Here is a 6,000-nt window from a genome sequence, read left to right as displayed (position 1 = left end):
ATCTTACATACAGCAGCATTAAAAATAATCATAAATCATAATCTTAATATAAAAATACATACAGCTGCATCAAAGTGCAAAACCCAATTCAGTGGATAAAAACCATGGAAAGTTTTCTGAGATTTTTTAAGAAAGAGGTGTTCATCCTCCACTTTAACAAACAGGGAGGAAGCTGCCACATTTCTCTGGGTGGAGCATTCCAAAAATGTAGTGCTAACTCTGAAACGGACTTGCCTCTGTCAGCCATCAACCTGATCTCAGCTAAAGGAAGGACTGAGAACAGGGCAAAATCATGTGGCAGCATATGACAGTTTGATCCCCAGCATAGTCAGGCAAATGAGTTACTTGGTCCCATTATCTCATGGCACTAATGACACATCCTCCTTAAAGTGAATCGGGCCCCAGATCTGCATGTGCAGCTGCTGCTTCAGCTGCTGGTCTTGTGGTAGCAAGCATGACTTGTTCCTTTTGCTAAGCAGGGTCTGCCCTGGGTGCATATGAATAGGAGACTACACATGTGAGCACTGTAAGATATTCCCATTAGGGGATGGAGCCACTCTGGGAAGAGCAGAAGGTTCCATTGTTCCCTCCCTGGCTTCTCCAAGAGAGGGCTGAGAGAGATTCCTGAAACCTTGGAGAAGCCTGTCTGTGTAGACAATACTGAACTAGGTGGACCATTGGTCTGACTCAGTAGAAGGCAACTTCCTGTGTTCCTATGTTCCTAAGTGTCTTGCCTAGCAGAAGTACAGAAATGCATACACTCTGTGCTGGTAGAAGTTGCCTCTTACCAAGGTAAAAGAAGATGTATAAGCATGCATTTTCCCTCTTGGGATGAGACCTGGGAGCATGGGGAAAGGAAGGGCAAGTCACTGATACTTCCTGCCTTGCTGGAACTTAGGAACGTAGGAAGCTGCTGCCATATACTGAGTCAGATCATAAGTCTATCTAGCTCAGCATTGTCTACACAGACTGGCAGTGGCTTCTTCAAGGTTGCAGGCAGGAATCTCTCTCAGAATCTCCTATCTTGGAGATGCTGCCAGGGAGGGAACTTGGAACCTTCTGCTCTTCCCAGAGCGGCTCCATCCCGTGAGGGGAATCTCTTCCAGTGCTCATCTCCCATTTATATGCAACCAGGGTGAACCCTGCTTAGCTAAGGGGACAAGTCATGCTTGCTCCCACAAGACAAGCTGCTTCTTTGGAGCACCCTAACTGACTCGCATTGAGGATTGTCCCATTTTTTTCTGGCAGGGTGGTTGTGTTTTAACAGCTGTACGACAAGCAGATGTTCAGCTGGCAAAGTGTTTTTCTGACATTAAGGCCAATGACCCTGGAGCCCCCTGTCATAACCTTGGAGCCCTCTGAGCAGGGAGTGGGGAAGAGAGTCTGGGAGAAGAGTAAAATTGGGAAGCACCACCGACCCAGACAGCTGCTGGCAGAGAGGCACCTTTTTAACATGGTGATTCTCTTTATTTAGCAGGGGGAGAGGAACTGGCCCTATCCACCCCCAGCACAGTACCTCTAGTGACTGTTGCTGGTGTCTGTCTTTTCTTTTTAGATTGTGAGCCCTTTGGGGACAGGGATCCATCTTATTTATTATTTCTTTATGTAAACCACTTTGGAACCGTTTGTTGAAAAGCGGTATATAAATATTAGGTGGTGGTGGTGACCCTCCTGCTGCTTGGATGAAGCAGAAGAACCCCAAACTGCACCTCTTCCAAGACCCAAAAACATTGCCCTGCCAACATCCTCCCATTTGGAGGAATCTTTTGAGTACCTCCTTGCTTTGATAGGAGCATAGGAAGCTGCCTTATACCAAGTCAGGCCATTGCTCCATCTAGCTCAGTATTGCCTACATAACACAGACTGGCAGCAGCTTCTCAAAGTTTACAGGCAGGAGTCTCCCTCAGCCCTGTCTTGGAAATGCCAGAGAGAGAACTTGGAACCTTCTGCATGCATGCAAGCAAGGAGATGCTCTTCCCACAATGGCCCCATCCCCTAAAGGGGAATATTTTACATTGCTCACACACATGTAGTCCCCCATTCAAATGCAAACCAGGGTGGACACACACAGCCCAGTGCCATTGGAGCAGATGCCTGGAAGACGGGAAAAGGCCCCTGTAAAGGATCAAAACTTGCTGCGGAAAAGGGTGGGGTTGAGTCACTCTGCCTGAACAGCAGGCTTCAAAACCCAGCAGCTGACTGAAAAACACTGTTGGAGCAACTTCCCCTTTTGTTGCAATACCCAGCTCTGAACACGGCTGATCAGCTCTGACCATGGTCCTGACCTGTTGCTCTGGGAGCTGTCCATGGTCTGGGACATCCGTGGTCCCTGCCATCCTTGGTCTCTGCCTCAGAGGGACTGTGTCAATGTCTGGAACAGGGACGCAGCTCTGCTTGAAGCACAGCACCAGATGGTACCCCTTTTCTCCTTTGTCCTATGAAAACCAAACCTCTAATTCCTTTCTTTTTGCAAATCTCTCATCCCTTTTTCCTTTTCTATTAGAAGGGTGATTCCTCTGCAAGCCCACCGTGGAAGAGTTGCTGGATAGTTAGGTTGCTGTGTGAGATAGTTAGGTTCTCTGTGTTGCCCCAGAGAAATAGCCCCCAATCTGCTGCCAGAAGCAGCCTGCTTCACCTTGCTTCATGGTGGGGCCAGCCCTAATGCAGAGACAGTCATGAGGAAAGCTTTACTTGTTGAAATTCTGCTGATCAAGTAGCAGAAACAAAACCAAAAAGAAAAAGTCATTTTCTCATTCTCATTATCATTCTTCTCAGTTCATTGTTATTTTCTAGGCGCATTCTTCTTCTGATCCTGTTGCCTGGGTACTGTTGTTTATCTCCAGGTATGAGGTTTCTAGAATTTTGTTTAATTGCCCAATTCCCAACATGAAGCTGCATGTCTCCTAGCTGCATGTTCACAGGCCCTCCCACTCCAGATGTTTCCCACCAGCTCTCTGTTGTTTCTTACTACCTTCTTGCTAATTTTTCCTTGCTGGACAATCACAGATGGTTGGTTGGTTTCCTCAGAGGATGAAGATGTCACCAGATTCCAGTTGATGTTATCAGTGCATTCAGTCCAGTATCTCCTAGGACAGCAGTTTCCAACCTGTGGTGCTCCAGATGTTGCTAAACTACCACTCCTATCAACCCAAGACACAATAAATTGTCACTGGGGGTGATGGGAATTGTAGTTCAGCACCATCTGGAGTACCACCCGCGGGGAACCCCATCATAGGAGATCAAATATAGTAGAACCAGCATGGTGTAGTCGACCAGGACCAGGGTGGAAGAAGGCACTGTCCCCATCACCACATCCCCTTTGGCTATTATGGTATCATCTCCTGCAGTCCAGCTTGCTGTGAGAGAGTGGAATCTTAATTGATACTCTATTGAGAGGGAAACTAGATGGACCAATGGTCTGACTCAGTGGATGAGTTGTGCCGTCGAGTCAGTGTCGACTCAGGGGGGACCACAGAGCTATGTAGATGTCTTTGGTAGAATACAGGAGGAGTTTACCATTGCCATCAAGAGCCAGTGTGGTGTAGTGGTTAGAGTGCTGGACTAGGACCGGGGAGACCCGCGTTCAAATCCCCATTCAGCCATGATACTAGCTGGGTGACTCTGGGCCAGTCACTTCTCTCTCAGCCTAACCTACTTCATAGGGTTGTTGTGAGGAGAAACTCAAGTATGTAGTACACCACTCTGGGCTCCTTGGAGGAGAAGCGGGATATAAATGTAAAAAATAATAATAAAATAATAATCTCCCGCACAGTATGAGATGATGCCTTTCAGCATCTTCCTAGATCTCTGCTGCCCAATATAGGTGTTTCCCATAGTCTGGGAAACATACCAGCAGGGATTTGAACCAACAACCTCTTGCTTCCTAGGCAAGTTACTTCCTCGTTGCGCCATTAGGTGGCTGCAGTACAAAAGTACAGATTATATAAATAAAGTTGAATGTTTGTCTGTTTCCTATACATTCCCACACCCTTTGAGCTATCGGGACCAAACTTGGCAAAGTGACTTCCTAGGACCCTACGAATAATATAGGGTACCCGGGAACCCCGACAACCACCTCACACAGACATATGCACAGATATACAGCTGATATAGCCACAAAAGCCCAAGCAACACCGGGTACACCCTTTGCTAGTATAAATATAAAAATAATCTCTATATAAAAATTTAATAACCCATAAAATAATAATAATACATAACACAAAGCAGCAGCAGCAGTACAAAAACAAAACAAAACAATACTCTCATTCAAAAGCCTGGGTAAAGAGCCACACCTTTACTTTCCCCCTAAAAACTGTCAAGGAGACTGAGGAGCAGATTTCAGCCAGGAGAGCATTCCAAAACCTGGGGGCAATGACTGAGAAGGCCCTGTCCTGTGTGCTCGACAACCGAGCCTCTCTCACCTTCAGCACATGGAGCCCTCTCTGATGATCTGGACAAGCGGGCAGAAACCCTTTGGAGCAGGCAGTCCTCAGGTATCCAGGGCCCAAATAATTAAGGGCTTTAAAGGACCTAGAAACAAATTGGTAGACAGTGCAGTGGTACATTAGTTACCATCACAATGAAACTTTGGGCATATGCTGCCATTTGATTTTACTGGGCCATATTGGTAACTAGATTCAGCACTATCTCCCCCCCCCCTTTAATGATTCTGCACATTTATTTAAACTTACTCCACACCCATATACTTGATCTGTAGCCCTCCTGGAAGAAATGCAATGGAAAGGCAGAGGATCTGTAGCCCTACCAAAAGAACAGAGAAGGCATCTCAAGTGAGAGTTCCAGTTCAACAGGCACTTCCTTAAATACTTAATTTACTGTCACGACCCCAGACCAGCTCTCCAGATGGGGTGTGGGATGGAGAGTTTGGGGAGAATGGGGAAAGTTTGGGGAGAATGGTGCATCCCCCTGAATGGGGATGTACCACTGACCAAGGCAGCTGGAGACCCTCCTGCCATTGGGAACCCTCATGCCTGGTGAACTAGAAGAACCCCAATCAGTTTCTCCATCAAGACCATAGGATATGACTCTACCTTCTGATTAGGAGGAGTCTTCCAAGGACTCCCCACCCATGATAGAAGTCCACTAGTGCCTTTGGAGCAGGTGCCTTCTATCCTGCCTCCAGCAGTGCCTGCAAGACTGGGCCAGGCCCCTTTAAAAGACAAAGGCTTGCTCCTGAAAGGGGTGGGCCAAGTCACCCTACCTGAGCAGCACCCAGCAGTTCACTGAGAAACACAGCTGCAGCAAGTTCCCCTTTTGCTGAGATAGCCAGCTCTGACCAATTCTGATCAGCTCTGACCATGGTCCTGACCTGTTGTCAAAGTCTAACAACCCATTCCCAAGCTTAGTTCTTGACATCACCACCTGTTTGGTGTTGGTGTTGTTGTCTCCCCCAACAGCCATAGGGTGATAGCCGCCATTTTCTTTCTTCCAGAAGTTCCTGATATCTTATTCCAGGCTGGGGTTGGCTGGGTTCCAGGGAGCTCAGAGTCAGCGGTCCTAGGAGATTAGGCTAAAGCTGGAATCTAGCAGGAAACAGGACCAGGGTCTAGCTTTCAAAGCAGGTTTAGGATTTGGAGAGTTACAAGAGTAAGAGTGATGAGGCAGGTGAGTGGAATTATCCACTCAATTATAGGAGGGTGTTGTTTCAGCAAGGAGTGGTTCTCAGCTGAGCCTTGAAATAGTCCTGCTACATGACTCCTGTCTCTAGCTCCATCCACTCTCCATCCTGCATGAGTTGTTAGAACTTAAAGGTGTAGTATTCCTCAGCTGCTGTCTTCAGCAAGGTTGGAGTTCCTACGCCTGGAAGGTTAGTTATCAGAGTTGATCCCCAAGTCTGTGGATGCTGGTAAGGGTTTAACCTCAGGACATAGTGAAACTGATGGGACTAGGGCTTCCCATTCCGACATCCTCTGAACAGCTTGAGTCCTCCCCACACCCACACCCAATGAGGGTCTTCTGGACATGGGGACATCACAACAC

Source organism: Hemicordylus capensis, chromosome 8, assembly GCF_027244095.1.
Source record: "Hemicordylus capensis ecotype Gifberg chromosome 8, rHemCap1.1.pri, whole genome shotgun sequence".
Classification (NCBI taxonomy): Eukaryota; Metazoa; Chordata; class Lepidosauria; order Squamata; family Cordylidae; genus Hemicordylus; species Hemicordylus capensis.
Note: the sequence above shows the minus strand (reverse complement) of the source record.